At 27.4% G+C, this 18,692-nt stretch overlaps 1 pseudogene; it reads right to left on the bottom strand.

The window, feature by feature from the left end:
* Window positions 1–278: 278 nt before the first annotated feature.
* Window positions 279–18,692, bottom strand: part of LOC149515630 (uncharacterized) — a 34,125-nt pseudogene continuing 15,711 nt past the window's right edge.

Below are 18,692 nucleotides of genomic sequence, written 5' to 3'. Positions count from 1 at the left end.
TTAGTGAAAAATATTTTTCTTCCTTAAATCCAAACTAGTTTAAAGATTCAGAGTTAATAGCACCCGTGATCCCTAAACTTTAGGTCAAATTCTATATTGGTCTCTAAACTTTGAAAAGTTTTAATTGAGTCCTCAATTGCTCAAACGTGTGTCAATGTAGTCTATTTATTTACTGGATTGTCTAAATTGATGGTAAATCCTATGTGGCATGACACATAATCTTCCAAACTTTTATTACATGAAATTTTTTGTTATTGAATAGATTATGTGGAGAAATATCAAAACTTGTTTTCTTTCCTTTTTTTTTTCTTTTTCTTACTCTTCTCATTTTCATCACTAAACTTTCCATCTCAATCAATCCTCACCAAGCTCTGATCATTGCAATTCCACAAGTTTCTTTATTAAAGGCCAAAACTTTCATGTCCAAATCTTTATCAAAGGCCATAAGTTTCTTTTCCCCACTTTTCTCATTCTTTAAGTAGTGCTTCTACAATTTCTTTAGGTCTAAAGTAACCAATTTCAAGAATGCAATCAAAGGCCAAAACTTTCATGTCTAAATCCTTGGATTCCAACAAAGTTAAAATTTTGGGAATTTCCCCATTATTGATAATTTCATCCACAAAGGGAGATTTAGTAAACTTAATCAAGTCGCACAAAACTTTCAGGCAAGGGGTGGCTATACAAAATGTTGCATTTTCTTTGATCTATTTTGAACAATTCAGGTCATAAAAGGATCGACTTTAAAACTAAAAAGGCTTTTGATTTTAGGACTAAATTTTGTAACTCATGACTAAACCCTTGTGAGACTCAATCTCAAATTGAGCTTGTAACTGAACCAACTTGTCTTTATTTTTCATGGCTTTTTTTAAACCCTTTATCAAGCTCTTGATGCATTCATGGTCAATCTTGGCTTGAACCTCATACTCAATCAAACTAGTAACAAAAGAAATGAAGTGAGTCGAGACTTGATGAGTTAAAAAGCTCTTAAAACCATAAGCATAATTCCTTTTAAAGGTCTCGATGAGGGTTTTGAGGTTAGCAAGGTATTAGGCAAGAGTAAAGAAATGTAGATCTTTGGAGAGGATTGAATTGAATTTTATTTCAAGTTTAATGAGTGCTTTAATAAAGGATAGGTGGTCAAACTTTATTTTTTTAGTCTTTTGCCATTTTTGTTTGATGATTTATTTAAAAACCATAAAAAAAATTCCAAGTAATTTGTTCAAACAATAAAAAAATTTCCTGTAATACAAATTTGGAAAACTATCTGTTATGCCACGTGGGATTTATTGTCAATTTAGATGGTCTAGCAGACAAAAGGACCATATTGACACATATTTGGTCAGTTGAAGACTCGATTAAAATTTTTTGAAGTTTAGGGACCAATATAGAATTTGGCCCAAAGTTTAGGGACCACGCACGCTATTAACTCAAAGATTCACAACATAATTTCCTTATTTTACAAAAATATGTGATTGATTATTCAAAAATTTTTCAAAATGCTTAACAAGATTACCCCACATAATTAAATTCCTTAATCAAAGAGAATGAAATATCTAAACAAATGTGACATTAGGAATTTTTTGGGAATTGGTGTTCCCTATTAGAAATGACAAAGGTGATAATTTTTTTTCAATGGATTGGATGGTTTAGTATGTGAAGGTTTCAGTTCATTCAAAAAGAGCTTCACCACTTAAAGGGAATAAAAGAGGTTTATACTTTTTCTATGCAGGCTCATAAATGAAATATAGATTTTTCTAAAAAAGCATGAATCCCTTGAAATCTAAACAAGTTTGACACTTTTTTTAGTATCCAAACATGGCATTTTGATAGATGTTAGTTTCAACTATAATGGACTTCAAAATTTTAGAATGTTATTTAGAGATGAAGAAAGAATGCTCTAATTTTTAAAAATCAATCCCTTTTTATGTATTTGAAACCTTGGGGGACCTTAATTATTTTAGATCTTTTAATGGGTTTGGGAAGCTTTTGGTTAACATCCATCTCATTTTATATCAAGAGTGGCTTTAAAGCCTTTAAGGTTTACCTTAAATTACCCTTTTGCAAGGTTTTCACCCTATAGCCACATTCAATTTTTTTTTAATTTTTTTTAGTTTCTCTTTTTTTATTATTACATCATACACTTAAGAATTCAAACTTGTTTAGAATGGGTTGATGGTCCAAACATGTAATTACATGGTAAATGAAGACTAAAAGGTTCATAGGTTTTATGGTTGTTCCTCAAAGAGAAGCTCTTTAATTTTAAGCATCTATGCTTAATCCAATATGGACATTTCTAAGGACGTAATGTAGGGTAAAGTTCGAGATTTTCAAAGAAAATGATAGATAGGCTCAAAATAACTATTTAAGGGTGATTTAAACCAAAGATCATTCTTTTATTTGAAAAATTCACTTTAGGGCATTTCTCTTTTCATTTTTTATACTTTTCACTCAATCATTCATTTCTTCCTCTTCTTTCTTTTTTCTCTCTTTTTTTTTTTCTTTTTTTTCTTTCCTTCATTTCTTTCACTTTTCTTACTTTCTCATTTTTTTTTTCACTTTTTTTTTTTGAGTGGATTCAAAACTTTTGGAAACATTTTATTAGTCTTTTGCCCTTAGCATATAAAGTCCCTTTTTTGAACTTTACCATTTTAACCCCTAGGTGCATCCCTTTTTGCCTCCTAATGTGATAGGTAATCCTTGGTCTCATTTTGAAAAAAATTTATCAAGCTCAATAATGAATAAATTTCTATATTTGTGAAAGGGGTGATGAAAGATGGCCATTTATTATCTCAAACACAGTTACTCAATTTTGAAGAGCAATTCCTTTAAAAAGAAAAGATTTGATGAAAAGTTTTTTTTTTCAAAATTTATTTATTTGACATTTCTCTAAACTTTAAGACTCTTTAAACCCTCTGGTTTTCTTTTTAGGATCTCTTTAGTGAGATCTTTTTATTTTTTTTTTGGATTCATTTAAATGCCTTTAAGTGCATGATACCAATAAATTTTTTTTTTCTTTTTCTTTTCTTTCTTTCTTTTTCTTTGCATGCCCCTCACCATAATTCAAAAAATATGTTTTATTAACAAACCACTCCTAAGGAACGTTAATATGAGGGAAAATTTGTCATGTGGAATAAACTCATTTAGGGTGTTATAGAGTTCATGTCACTTCACAATAAAGAATGAGTTAACCATTGCTCAAGTTTCTTTACGGGCAATAAGGTTTTTTTTTTTTGTCAATATGGCCCAAGATACTGGATAAGGATAATTTTAGGATAGAAAACTATAAGGTTGATGGGTCTGTGGTCATTTAAAAGGATTTGGGTGGCTTTGATTTTTGAAAATTTTTGGAGCTACAGCATAGCCTGGACACATCAAATTATCACATCCAAATTCTTTAAAAAAAAAAAGTTAAGTTTGCTTGATCTTCTAGGAATCCTAATTTTTTTTTTTTTTTTGAAATTGGTTGTCTTATTGTTAATTGCCTAGGAAATGATTATCACCCTTTTAATATTATCATATGAAGGCAAGGTTCATAAATTCAAGTTCACACCACCCGAGGGGTTATGGTTGATGAGTGAAATCAACTAATTTGAAAAAAATGTAAATGTATTTAATGAGTTTATTTCTAATAATGATCACTAACTCTTTCAAGACTTCTCTCACCTTCTATTATAAAAGAAAACTCTCCTCATTTTTCCTTTTTTTCTTTTTTTTTCCTTTAAGTTTTTTTCAAGGCATTTTTGTTTTTGTTTTTTGTTTTTGGAAATTAATTTTGTGGGGCTTTATTCAAAATTCAACAATTTTCCTTTTAACATTTTTTTTGGGAAAAATCCTAAAAATGCAAAACTTTAAAAGAAATTAAAAACCTCAAATAATAATATTCACAAATTAATAAGACAATGCAATGCATCATAACTAAAATTTAAAGTCTATTCATTTAGTGCAAACATTCAAAACCTTTCCAACACTCTCAAGGATATACAAATTTAAAAGATTACTTTATCCTTAGAATTTTGATCCTTGACTTTCCCATTATTCAACTATCATAGCCACTAACCATTTTTTTTTTAATCTTGCAAGATCTAAATCAAGCAAAAAATGAGCCGCATCCTTGAAAACAATGCAACTTCTTATGGAATGTTTTCTAATCCTTGATATGTTTTTTGTATCCCCAATGTTTGAACTATTCAAAGTAGCATTGACACTCAATCCCTAGACTACTACATCACAATCATACTTCAACAAGATCGCCTTATCACTCATGTAAAGAAATGAACTGGGCACATATATGGCCACTACTATTTTAGGGTAGGGAATTGACTCATCTATCATTAGTTTTGGTTCATCATAAAAAATATCAAGGGTTTTAGAATGAAAGACCCTTTAAAGGTTGACTTGATATCATGCTCACAACATTCTCTTTTTTCTCATTATAAAACTTAGTTTTCCTAGAATTCATCAATTCTTGTACCATTTGCTTGAAATCTTTATTATACTAAATCATATGATCTATTACCATTTCATGATATTTGTAGATTAAACCCAAATCTTGACGGTTGTCCATTGTCTTAGAGAGTATTGGATGAATTATATAAGTTTTGATTAGGCTGTTATACATTTTCTCCATAAGGGTCTCACCTTATTTACCCATATTTTGATCTTTTTCCCTCTATCTACTGCATTTGTTGTACCCCCAACATGATAGGATAATTGGTTGCCTCTAACATTTGGCTTTGTTGAGGTGTTAAAAGTCAGTAATTCGACATTAATCAAACCTTGCACTTTGTATTTTAAGGCTAGGCAATTCACTATAGAGTGTCATGGATTACCATAGTGATAATCACAGTGTGTATCAACATTATACCACTTGGGATATGGGGCTTTAGAAGTTTTATAAGGATAGGAGCTATAAGGTGGGCCTTTACCAAACGAGGATACAAGTAAGTATATGTCATAAGGATGGGGTTAAGTTGAGTCTTGTCTTTTTTTGGCTTTTGTTTGAAAGATTGACCTAGAGGTGCAAAGGTAAGAACTTGGGGCATTAGCTAAATAAGTGGTCAAAGAATTGTAGGCCAAACAGATGGATGTAGAATATGAAAGCGAGTAGGTGATTGAGAATATGGATTTAGGTGTAAGGCATTCAAAGGTTGTATAAACTTCAGAAGTCTAATCCCTAACATCTGAAGAGGAGGTTGAAAATAGATAATAAGAGGATTTAAGTGGAGGTTTGGATTTGGGATAGTTGGTGAGGGTTGTTTGAAGCCTAGTGACTCCATTTTGGAAATCAAACTTTTGAATTCAATCATTTATGTAGCCAATTCATCCATTCTTTTCTGGAGTTTATTCAAACTCTGATCTTCACTTGAAACACCATATATAGCGAGATCTTTTTTAAGGATGTTAGACCTAGCAATAACCGATTGATCTTGATTTGATTGAATTAAAAGTCAGAAAAACCCTTAATGAGAAACAAATGTAACCCTATCACCACCTTTAACCATTCTATCAACTGAATAACCTCCTATTTCATTTCTTGAAGCTTATGTCCAAATCCCTTATAATTCAATTCAAATACTCTGATCCTTGTCTCTAATTGATCTCTCATTTTCACTTTTCTGATGCCCATAAAGATAGACATTTTGTTTTAAAGATTTATACCAATAAGTCTATGTTATCATTCTTATGAATAAATGCCATATAATAAATGCTAATTCATAGAACATGTTTATGAATGCATGAATATGATAATGATGCAAGAGAATGTCATGAAATACAAAAATGTCTAAAATAATGGATTTTCATATGTACGAGGGCCTAAATGATAAAAAATTCATCACCCATGAATGTCTATGCAAGAAATGTAATGTTGTAAGGTGGTGGGATATGTTCTTATAACATACAATTTATACAATGCTTGTTTTATAACATCCTACCATTCATGGATCCTTATGCATGAAATGCAATGACATATTTCATGAATAATGAGATGTGTACCTAAGACTAATGCCACATACTTATATGAGATTCATTGACATATTATATGCATAAGATATGTCTACATGAAATGCAATGCTTGTGTTATGCAAACCTATTGAGGTTGACACCACCATTAAAATGTGCATGAGATGGAATGCATATATTATCTATTAAGATGTGCATAAGATGAATGTATGTGCCATCTATTAAGATGTACATGATATGGAATGCATGTTCCATCTATTAAAATGTGCATGGGATAGAATGTATGTATTATTTATTAATATGTGCATGAAATGAAGTGTATGCTCTATTTTATTATTTTCAACTCCAAAAACATGAGAATGTCTACAAACAAGATCAAATGGAATACAAGGAATGGAACAATCTTGCCTTTCTTTTTTTTTTCTTTTTCTAGAAGAGAAAAAATTCAATAGCTTATATTTTTTTTATTCCATATAAAATGAATAGGATTCAAAAGTTTTTTTTTTAATTTTTGTTTTTTTATTGGCTAACAAAGAATTTAAGAAAAACTTTCTTTTCCTTTTTGTAAGAATTTTTTTTTTGTTTTTGGGTTTTTTTTTCTTTTTTACTTTTGTTGGATAGTAAAAAAAAATTATTTTAAAACATTTCTTAAATATGCACATTTTGAACGATCAACAAATGAATCAAACAGTATGTCAAAAGAATTTTTTGTGAAAGAATTTTTTTATTATTCTTTTTTTAAAAAATTTTAGTCTTATTCGCACCATTATTATCCTTAAATATAGATTGTACCAAAATGTTCCTCACATGTCCTAATTAAGGTAATTTTCTATAAAAAGGGTAGGCAAGGCTCTACTTAGGAGTTCACTATATGGTGGGCCAAAAATTGATGAATCTAAAGGTTCTCAAATTGTTCCTCACATCATCGTCCATCATAGACTAATAAGGCACCCTAATCCTCATCCATTACAAGCTATGGTGAAAAGGGTTCAATCTGAGTGAGAATGTTTCACTAGCTATTACGGAGATTTACACCTCATGAAAGAGTAGCTACTCTACTTCTTCTTAAAAGGGTTAGAGCCTGAGTATAAAGCTTATGTATGCAATGTAGATATGAGTGTGCAAATGTGAGTGTGAGCGAAAGAACATACAAACCTTTCACATATTCCTAAAATACCCTTATCCTAAATGCCCCACAATTATTAAAAATAGAATAAATAACAACAACGTAAAATAAATGACATGATTAAGATTTGCATTAAATTTAAAGCACACACACTTTTTTTTTTGTTATTTTGAATTCTTTGGAAGGAAATTAAAATCAAAATATTTTTTGTTAATTTTTTTAATTCTTTCAAAAAAATTTTATTTTTTTCAAAATTTCCATTTTTTTAGGAAAACAAAAAAAATCAAGGAATTAAGATTAAATACTAATTAGGACAATTAAACAAAAATTTAGGATAACATACAATCAATCTTTAGCTTGACTCTCTAAAAAAAAGTATCTCCAGAAGAGTCACCAAGCTGTTGTGACATGCAGGCTAGAAAACCCGACTGTTAAACTTGGGGAATGGAAAAACATGGGGGGTCTTAAAAAGCATTTTGAATAAAAAACCAAAATAAGGTGTCACGACCAATCTTTTTTAGGACCTGATTAGCCACCCAAAATTTTTGTCCATTTTATAAAACATTTAAAATTCGTTTAAAGTTTTATAAAAGAACACTTTGTGGTTTACAAAAACTAGAGTGGGGTTCAGGGTCGATTACGTGTGGGGAAGGATTAGTGCCCCACAACGTCCATCAAAGATGATACCAATTGATTGCATATTATCCTTCGATTTTGACAAAAATAATCTTATTTTTAATGTTTAAAAATTAATTTCTTTGTTTATTTTAAAAATAAAAAAAAAATTCCCTTTTTTTTAAGAGCAAATCATTTTTTTATTTTTTTTTGAAAGAAAAAACAATTTATTCTTTATTAAAATCAAAATGTCCTAAGTATCAACACACATTTTCCATCCTCTTATATTTAGGTAGAGGTTAAAAAAATCTCTAAATTAGGAATTTTCAAATTGCCCTATAAAATCAAGATAATACCTTACATAAATAATAACCATTGAAAGTCCCTCTATATTTAGGCCAAATTCTCAAAGGTGATATTTACTTGAGATATTATCTTATTTTAAAATACTTTCCTTTGAAAAACTTTATTTATAAAAACAATACATGTATGCATAAACATAATAACAATATGAATACATGTAACAACAAAATAAAGTGATATTGCAAATGCATGAATAGGGTTGGGGATTTAGGATTTTGGTTTGTTGTCATGGTTTAGGGTTTTCAATTGAGGTTTAGGGTTTAGATTTAGGGTTTAGAATGCATGTAACAAAATTATTAAAATGCCATTGATAGAAATGCAAACTTTGACGCATGTGAGTAATGTAACAAAAATTACCAAAATGCTATTAACGAAAATGTAAACTTTAATGCATGGACCATGTATGAAAACAAACATATTACAAATTTAGACATATTTAAAAATATATTGCAAACTAATCATGCATGCAAAAATATGGCCAAAATACGAAAATGCAATGAAATGTAATGAAATGCAAGAAAGGAAATTAATAGAAATTATACTTCAAAGAAAGCTTCCAAAACCTTTCTATTTTTTCTCATATTTTCCTCCTTTCCCATGCCAATCCAAGCTACCTCCTCCCTCTTTTCAACCCTAAAAGATGAATAAATATCTCATGCAAAATACATGCAAGCCTGTGAATCCATTTTCTATCTAATGGCTATCCTTTTTCCCTTGTTTTATTTTGCAAAAAACCACCTTTCACCCTTGGATTAGCCCCTTACGATCATCCCATGGCTTAGAATGTTTATGGCCAAAGATTACATTTTTAATGTTGCTAGAACCATATAAAAAGATCATTTTACCTCCCATTAGTAAATTTTCTCCTTTTATGTAATTTTCATGGAAAATCATGATCCCTTCTTCATTTTTGTCATTTTAAAGCACCAAAAATCTTAAAATAATATGAAATTATAATCTAGAAGTTTTCATGAAAAATTGACCTTAGGAAGGTCAAATTATCAAATTACCTCTTTAAGAATATTTTAGTAATTTAACATCTTTTGAGGTGCGATCAAGGTTTTTAATACATAAAAAATCATGAAATAATATAAAACCATGATCTAGAATGTTTTGTGAAAACCTGACCTCGGGCATGTCAAATTATGAAAATACCCTTAAAGTCTTTTGGTAATTTCACACTTTTATGGTGCTATCAGGATTTTTAATGCATTAAAAAGTATAAAATAATATTTAAATGTGATAAAAAAGTTTTCACAAAAATCTAACTTTGAGAAGGTCAAATTACAAAAATTTCCTTGAAAGGCATATGTGTTTACAATATGGAGTGTGGAGTTAGAGAAAAGATGACAAATCTCATGGCATTCAATATGAAAACACAAAATACTGTAAATTAGGATGAAAAAGAGAAAAAATACAAATATAGAACCAAAAACATAAATAAAAGTAAGGCATAAAGAAATTGAGGAAAAATATTATAGAATAAAATTTAAAGTGGTTTTTTTTATGGAATGCGAATTGATATAAAGTTTTGGTGATGTTTTCATCACCATTAAATAAAGTCTTGTAAAAGATTATGATTATATTGAAATAGATATTTTTCACACTTCAAAGCTTCTTCAACTTATCTTTTTAATTTATTATGAAGGATTGAAGAAAATCATCCTCAAAGAGTTGATGGATTTTCAAGGATGGCAATCATGGGGTTTTTATTTTTTGGAGAAAAAATTGAAAAAAGAATAGAAAGACTTTATCATGAAACCATGGAATTTTCATTTATTCATTTATGAAGACTTTACAGAGGTTATTTTTCTTAACAAAAGGAAAAAAAAATTTAAAGAGAATACGATAGTTAAAGTCTTATGGATTTACAAAAAAAAAAAAAGAAAAAAAAAATGGTGACTTCAAATTATCTTGTTGACATGGAATCTAATTGTATAATATGACCTATTTTGGAAATAAAGTTTTAAAGTGCTCTAGTTAGAGAAATAAGATTATAAAATATCTTAGTCTCAAGAAAAACTCTACATTTTAAAATAAAAATAACTTTAAGCATATTGAGAGACAAACATTAGGAGAATAATGAAAAAGCTATTAAAAAATGTAATTTTAAAAAAACTAAAATTAATTGAATGTGTTTTATGTTAATCAATAAACAATTTTCTAGCTTCTTATCTTTTCAACTTTTTTTTTAAAAAAATTCTATTTAGTGATTTTAATATACATTGTCAAATAAATTAAACTATTAAAAATTTTTAATTGTCAATGCATTATCAAACAAGAGTTTTTGAACTTAATTGGCTCATGTAGCTACTCTTAATAATTGTCATTCGTAGGTATGAGTGTGAATCACAGTACTTGTAATTACTTTTTCTTTTTTTAGGTTAGGACCTCTTTTATAAGTTTGTTTTTGATATACTAAGTGTGTAATTTTTTAACTTCACAAGCAGTGTTAAGAGATTATCCCATTTTTTAATTAATTTTTTATTTTTTAATATCCCTAAAGGAGTGTTTAGTTCATTGATTCTTAGATTTCATAAAGGAAAATGATGCTAGGGAAAAGTGATATTAGAGGGGAATGTGTAATTCTTGAGTTTTGTCGATCTTAAAAAATATAAGATTTTCGTATTTGGTTAGAGGAATATAAGTTACCTAATAAAATCTTTTACAACATTATCAATGTTGACACATGAATAATACACAACATTTATAACATGTGACACACTAATAACACATGAATAACAAGTGATTTATTTAAAATTTTATTTATTTAACATGTAATTTTTTCATTTAATGTTTTTATTAAATTATTTAAGTAAACGTGTTTTAGGTTTTATAACATATAATATATGTGATAATAAATTTTATATGTAATAATAAATTTTTTTCATAATATATTTTCAACACAAATCGTGTTTTCAATCTTAAAACATCATCTTCGTTGAAACTAAGAAATTCTAAAAAATAAAATTTTTTATATTTTTAACAAAAACAATATTTTTTTATCCTAAAAACATTATTTTTATTGAATTTGGTAAAGTAATTTTTTTCATATTTTCAACAAAGACCACATTTTTTATCTTATAAATTTCGTCTTTGTTGAATTTTAAAAAATAATTTTTTTCATAATATATTTTCAACAAAGGCTACATTTTTATCTTAAAAACATTATCTTTGTCGAAACTATAAAAAGAAAAATGTAAAATTACTATGTTTTTAATGCAAATATTGTTGTCTATGTAGTTTGAAAATGCAACTGAGGGTAAATAAGGTAAAAATTTTACTTTCCCTCAAGAATCTAAAAAAACTCAGGGAGAAAAGAGTTTTCTTTATTTCACATACTTTCTCCCTTTTTGACATTTGGAAAAGTTTTAAGTTTAATTTATGTTTAAGGGATATTCTTTTATACTTCAATTTATTTATAAACCTAGAATTACTTGTTAGATTATTCTCCCAACCAATTGGGAATGCTATTCTAAAGTACTATTTCTTGGCATCTATATGTAAAAAACAATTATTTTTAGACATTAGTTAACTTTTATGGTAGATAATGAGTGCACCAGTTGTCTACCTATAATATGCCAGCCTAAATGATAATTGGGCTAAACTATTACCAAAGCCTATTAGTTTTATTAGGAGATTAATTACTAAAGAAAAGTGGTAGATACATTTAAAGAGATAAAACCTAGTTATCGTAAAAAAAAAAAAAAAAAGAAGAGCTATTTTCCTTCATCTTGCTTAGGGTTAGGAAGCATGAAAAAACCAGTTGGAGATTCAAAATCAGAGGCTAAAATTGTATTAATCCCTTAAAGGTGAGTATATGTCCTCTTTTTATTTAAAAAAAATACCATGTTGGTTGCTACTATTTGGAATTAAAGTTATGAGAGAAAAGCTAAGAAAAATTATGAAATCTTTCATTAGTCTTCATGATCTATTTGGGCAAATTATTAGGTTTTATTTACTTCATGTTAGTAAGATTTAATGATGATTATTGAATGAATTTTAAAGGTTGAAAGTGGGGATTTGTGTTTTTAAAAATTGAAAAAGAAATTATATTTTTGGATAAGATGTTATTTATAACAGTGAATTAAAATGAAATTATGTATTAATGGATAAGTTATTGCTAAAAGTATTATATAATGTTGGAAAGCTTATTGAATCTATTTTCCAAAGAAACAAACGGAAGTTGATTTTGAATTTTCTATAAACAGTTATCTAATTTTTACTTAAAGATGTATAGGTTGCATAATAGCAGCATAAGTGATGAATGACGAAAATTGTCTTAAAATTTATACAAAGAATTATAGACGGTGCCGATATGTTTGGAAAACTTATTGAGTCTACTTTCTAACCAAATAAGTAAAATTAAGTTTGGAGTCTCCTATGAATAAATATGTAATTTTTATTAGAAGGTATACCTGCTATCTGACGTAGCATATAATGTGGATTTAAAAAATTATTATAATTAATCTACAAAGAATTAAGAGGTGGGCTATGCATGGTTAGAAAGAATATCAAGTATAGTTTCTAATGCACTAAAAAGATCTTAATTTTGAGTTGTATATCTTAAGATATAGTCTTTTTAGTGAAAGTACCGAATGCTACTAAAATTAGTTAGTTTGAGTTAATTCTTGAATGACTTAGTTGTTTTTAGTATAAATAGTCTCAAAAAAGGTTGATTAATTTCTAATATGTTAAAATGACCTTGAATAGGCATGATTTATTTTGTAAGGAAAACTTAGTGGTGAAATTGAAAAGAGGCAGGTCTGTCTCACACACTTTACTTGTTTTCGAACTTATGTATATATACATATATATTTCTTAATGAAAAAATATTTTATTTCTTTATTTTTTATAAATGAAAATAGGATCAAGCATATGATTATTTTGTGTTTTTGTCATGTAAATAGTGGATCATTCATATGGATCATGCTTATGAATGAAATGAGAAAATGATTTATGCTTAAATAATGATTTATGATAGCTACGAATTTACATTTTTGAGAAGTAGGATCATCGACACTAGAACTAGTTCTATAGCCCTGATTAATGAGTTATAGCAGTTAGCATAGCCATGATTATAAGACCCTACCAACGGATTACAAAAGTTAGCATAAGGCACTGGTAAGTGGGTTAAAATAGTTAGCTATGATCATGAGGATGAAATTATCAATACGGTCGATATCACGAGTTATAGCAGTGACCGTAGCTAACACTAAATGAATGATAATGATGATTTATGATGATTTTTAAAGATTGATCCATGATTTGGTTTGATTTTGATATTTGAATGATAGTATATTTTGTAATGATTTATGAATTAACATATTTTGATATTGATTTGTGATCTACCAAATGTTTGACATAGTGATAATTTTTGAAATGTTTTGACATTATGATTTGATAAATGTTTTGAATGATCTATATGTATGTTTGAAAACGATGCTTGATCTAGTAAGATGTATGAGCCTATACTTGTTGAGCTATAGTTCCTCATTTCCCTTTTCTTTCTTTTTACAAATAAATAATTGATAAGTTTTCTTAGTCTTATGAGAAGCTAGAAAATCAAATTGAGAAGATTAGTTGGGTGTTGGTAATATTGTTTGCTAGTGAGATCTTACGAAATGGTTTTGTATTTTTTTTATTAGTTTACATTTGGATATATAAAGATATATCATTATTTGGAATAAAGATATGAATTTCACTTGGGCAAATTATTTTATTAGAGAATTGTAGAATGATTAAGAAAAAAAGTTTCGTATTACTTTGGGGTTTTGCTTCAAGGTAATATGGTCATGTTCCGTCTTTGTTTCGGGGCATGACATAAAGTGGTATCAAAGTTTAAGTTGCGATCTTTGGAGAATTTTTAAGAGTCAACTTATGATCTTTAGATTATGATGGAATTTGTTTTTTTAAAGATTAGGCTATGATCTTTAAATAGGTGGAACTCAAGTTACAATCATTATAGATTGTTCTAAAAAGAATTGAGAATGATGCTTGACATAATGGAGATATTCTATGAGTATAGGTTATGATCTTTATGTTATATGGAGATATCTAAGAGTTTATATTATGACTTGAAGAATTTTCTAAGAACTTGGATTATGATTTTTGAAGATTTCTTAAAGGTTAAGTTATAATAATTAGATTAATGGTGATTTTCTAAGAACATAATTTATGATTCTTGGGTTGAAATAGATATTCTACGAGCATGGTTATGATCCATATACTATATGAAGATTTTTAAGAACTTAAATAATGACCTCTAGATAATGTGATGGTTTTCCAAGAACATAAGTTTGAGCCATAGACTATAATGGTGAGTATAAGTATATAATTCGATGAACTTTGGAATAGTTGAAGTTTTCAATGAATTTCGAGGAACCTATGATTTAATGAATTTTTAGAGTAATTACATTTTGTTTTTGAGATTTTGTAGTTAAGAAAAAGTCTAATTACTTTGATATAATGAGATTTTATAAGTTGAAGAGATTTTCAATACGACTTATAATGAGACATATCTTATAAGCTAAAAGATTATTAAAGAGAATGAATTGATCAATGAATGTCCTATGGATTTGAGAAAAGATCAATGTTTGATTTAACAAAGTTTTAAAGTTATTTGATGAGTGTTAAGTCAATCCTTAATTATGGATTGAGATTAGAATATGAGTGCATATTGGTGGGATTAAAAGTATAGAATATTGGAGTTGGAATGAAATGATATTTTGAAATTTTGAAGTAATTATTTATGAGTTATAATGTTTGAGAATTTGTCTTAATGGATTTAGTTCAGAATATTATAATTGTGTTAAATAGTTTAATATATGTGAAAAAGGATATTCACCTGACTTGGTTTTACATTTTTATTGAGAAATTATTTAAGGTTTGATCATATGAATTAGACGTTTGTATAGTTAATTTGAAGTTTGATCATTAAATTCCTATTTATGGTGTACTAATTTTTTTTAATAGCCAAAGCGATTAATTTGTGGTTATAGTTTCTAATTGAAGTATAATATTGGATTCCTTTAAATTTTATATTTATGGAGAACATTGCTAATTATGGTAGAAGGCGTGTGTACTTAGTAAGGAATTAAATTTGTAGATAAAAAATTAAAGTTATGGTTATCTAGATGATTTAGTAAGAAAATTGATTTTGAAGGAGTAATCAATTTATAGAAAAGTATATATATTTTGGTTAAGAATGATTGTTTGAAATCTTACATGTGCAAAAGATTGTTCATTTTATGATCAGGTCTTAATAATTAGTTATGATTTTGTGTAGTTGATAATGCTAAGCATGTATTCGATTTTAGAAAATTTTGAAAAAAAAAACTTTTGTAATAATGTGATGCATTTGGTTATTATTCATAATTATACTTTTGGCATGAATTCAAGTATTTGGAGTTTTTATTGCTTAAATTCTATAAGAGAATTTTTCTTATGGGTTATGAAGCATAGGTTTTAACTTTAACTTGAAAATGATAGCAATATATTTAGTAAAAAGAAATTTTGAGACATTATGATGTTTGTGGGGATTATGAAGAATTAGTTGTTATATGATAATTGGTCTATGAAATTTGAAATAATAATATTCATAATCAAAGACAACTTAGGTAACTAGAGATTTATGTTTGAATTTACACAATGTAAATTTATAGATACGATTTATTACATTGATTTCATATGTGTTCTAATGGTTAATTGATAGAAAAATTCATATTGTCAGTGAAGAAGAAAATAAAATTAAAGTATGTCATATCTTTTTGGTGACTAAAGGATTTTTTGATATTGTTATTCAACTTTAAAGTTGTATATGATAATGAATACCCAATGTGAAGAAAATTACATGAAATTTTATGAACATATGTTTTTCTTGCTATAAAACAATGTTATGAAAGTTAATTTGTTATTTTAGAGTTTTATTAAAAGGAAATATTAAAGTATGCAATGCAAACTTGATTTGGTTTAAGTTCTAATTTTATATGTTACTGTTACTTGAGAAAGTGATGAAACTAGTGCTTATGTTGTGACTTGAAGAGAAATGTTTTTTATAATAATAGTCATAAGACAAACATTCAATGATTCATTTTGAGGTTTTATATGAAAGTAGATCTTAAACTTATTAGGATAAGGATAATGAAGAAAAAAATTTATTTGTTGAATTTATGGAACAAATGGGTAATAAATTTTAGTTTATTAAGCAATGGTTTAAAGTAAGCAAAAGAATTATGCTTGAATTCAAAGATAAGATTTGTACCTTCAAGTGGTTAATCATTTGTACTTAGATATGTCATCATTAAAGGTGTTATGAGGATTATAAAGTAAGGAAGGTTAAGTTTACATTATGTAAGAACATTTGAAATTCTTGGTAAAGTGAAGGAAGTTCAATATAAAGAATCTTGCCACTTTAGATATCTATTGTACATACTTTGTTACAAATCTATGTTAAGAGAATATGTTCTTAATCTCACCTATGTGGTTGGATATAAGTATATAAAAATTTAAGATGGTATAAGTTTTAACATATTGAAACTATCTTATTTGAAAGGTTGATAGTAATGAACAAGCTTTGAGGCTGAATTGTTATCTTTGTAAAAGTTTAATAAAACAATCATACGGTAAGAGAAGTGATTTCAAAAATGGAAGAATAAAAAGTGGATGTCAATCAAGTTTCGAGGATAAAACTTTTTATATGGAGAGGAAAATGTAATACCCTAGCCCAAATGATAATTGGGCTAAACTATTACCAAAGCCATTAGTTTATTAAAAGACTAATTATTAAAGAAAAGTGGCAGATGCATTCTAAGAGAGAATACATGGTTATCGTAAAAAAAAAAAAGGTAAAACAATTCTTGCTCATCTTGCTTAGGGTTAGGGAGTACGAAAAATCAAGTTGAAAATTCAAAATGAGAGGCTACAATCAGAATAATCTCTTAAAGGTGAGTATATACCCTTTTTTTATTTAAGAAAAATACCATGTTGGTTACCATTATTTGAAGTTAAAGTTATGAGAGAAAAACCAAGAAAAATTATGAAATATTTCATTAATCTTCATGATTTATTTAGGTAAATTATTAGGCTTTGTTTACTTTAAGTTATTACGATTTAATGATGATTACTGAATGGATTTTAAAGGCTAAAAATAAGGATTTGAGTTTTTAAAGATTGAAGGAAAAATTATGTTTTTGGATGAGATATTATTTATGATGGTGAATTAAAATGAAATTATGTATTAATGGATAAGTTATTGCTATAAGTATTATATACTATTGGACAACTCATTGAATCTATTTTCCAAAGTAACAAATGAAAGTCGATTATGAATTTTTTATAAGGAGTTGTCTAATTTTTACTTAAAGATGTGTAGGCTGCATGACAGCAGCATCAATGATGAATTACAAAAATTGTCTTAAATTTTTTGCAAAGAATTTTAAATTGAGCCATAATTGTTTAGAAAACTTATTGAGTCTAATTTCCAATGAAATAAGCAGAATTAAGTTTGGAGTCTCATATGAATAGCAATATAATTTTTATTATAAGGTATACATGTTGTCTAATAGTAGCATATGATGTAGATTGTAAAAATTATTATAATTAATCTACAAGGAATTAAAAGGTGGATATATGGTAAGAAAGCGCGAGTCTAGTTTCTAACACACTAAAAATATCTTAATTTCGAGTTGTATATCTTGAGATATGTTCATTTTAGTGAAAGTAGTGCATGTTGCCAAAATTAGTTAGTTGAGTTATTTCTTGAATAACTTAGTTGTTTTTAGTATAAATGGCTCAAAAAGGGTTGATTAATTTTTTATATGTTGAAATGATCTTAAATAGGCTATAAATTATTTTGGGGGGAAAACTAAGCAATGAAATAAAAAAGAAGTAAGTAAAATCTCATACACTTTACTTGTTTTTGAACTTATGTATAAATGTATGTTTCAAAATGAGTAAATGTTTTATTCCTTTATTTTCAATATATGAAAATAGGATTAAGCATATGATTATTTTGTATTTTGCTATGTAAATGATGGATCATGCTTATGAATGAAATGAGAAAATGATTTATGCTTAAATAATGATTTATAATAGCTATAAATTTACATCTTTAAGAAATGAAATCATTAACACCAAAACTAATTCTGCGGCCCTGACTAATAGGTTATAATAATTAACATAGCCATAATCATACAGCTCTACTAACGAATTATAATAGTTAACATAATGCCTTGGCTAGCAAGTTATAATAGTTAGCAATGATTATGAGGATAAAATTATCGATATGACTAATGTCACAGGTTATAACAGTGACCGTAACTAACGATAAACGAATGATAATGATGATATATGATGATTTTTAAAGAATGATCCATGATTTGGTTTGATTACGATATTTGAATGATAGTGTATTTTGTAATGATTTATGAATTGACATGTTTTGATATTGATTTATGATTTATGAAATGTTTGACATAATGATAACTTTTGAAATATTTTGACATTATGATTTGATGAATATTTTGAATGATCTATATGTATGTATGAAAATGATGCTTGATCCGATAAGGTGTGTGAGCCTATATTTGCTGAGCTGTGGTTTGCTCATTTCCCTTTTTCTTTCTCT

Source organism: Durio zibethinus, chromosome 12 (assembly GCF_047325235.1).
Source record: "Durio zibethinus cultivar Kanyao isolate XHJ-2024 chromosome 12, ASM4732523v1, whole genome shotgun sequence".
Taxonomy (NCBI): Eukaryota; Viridiplantae; Streptophyta; class Magnoliopsida; order Malvales; family Malvaceae; genus Durio; species Durio zibethinus.
This window is presented reverse-complemented; position numbering and strand designations above follow the sequence as displayed.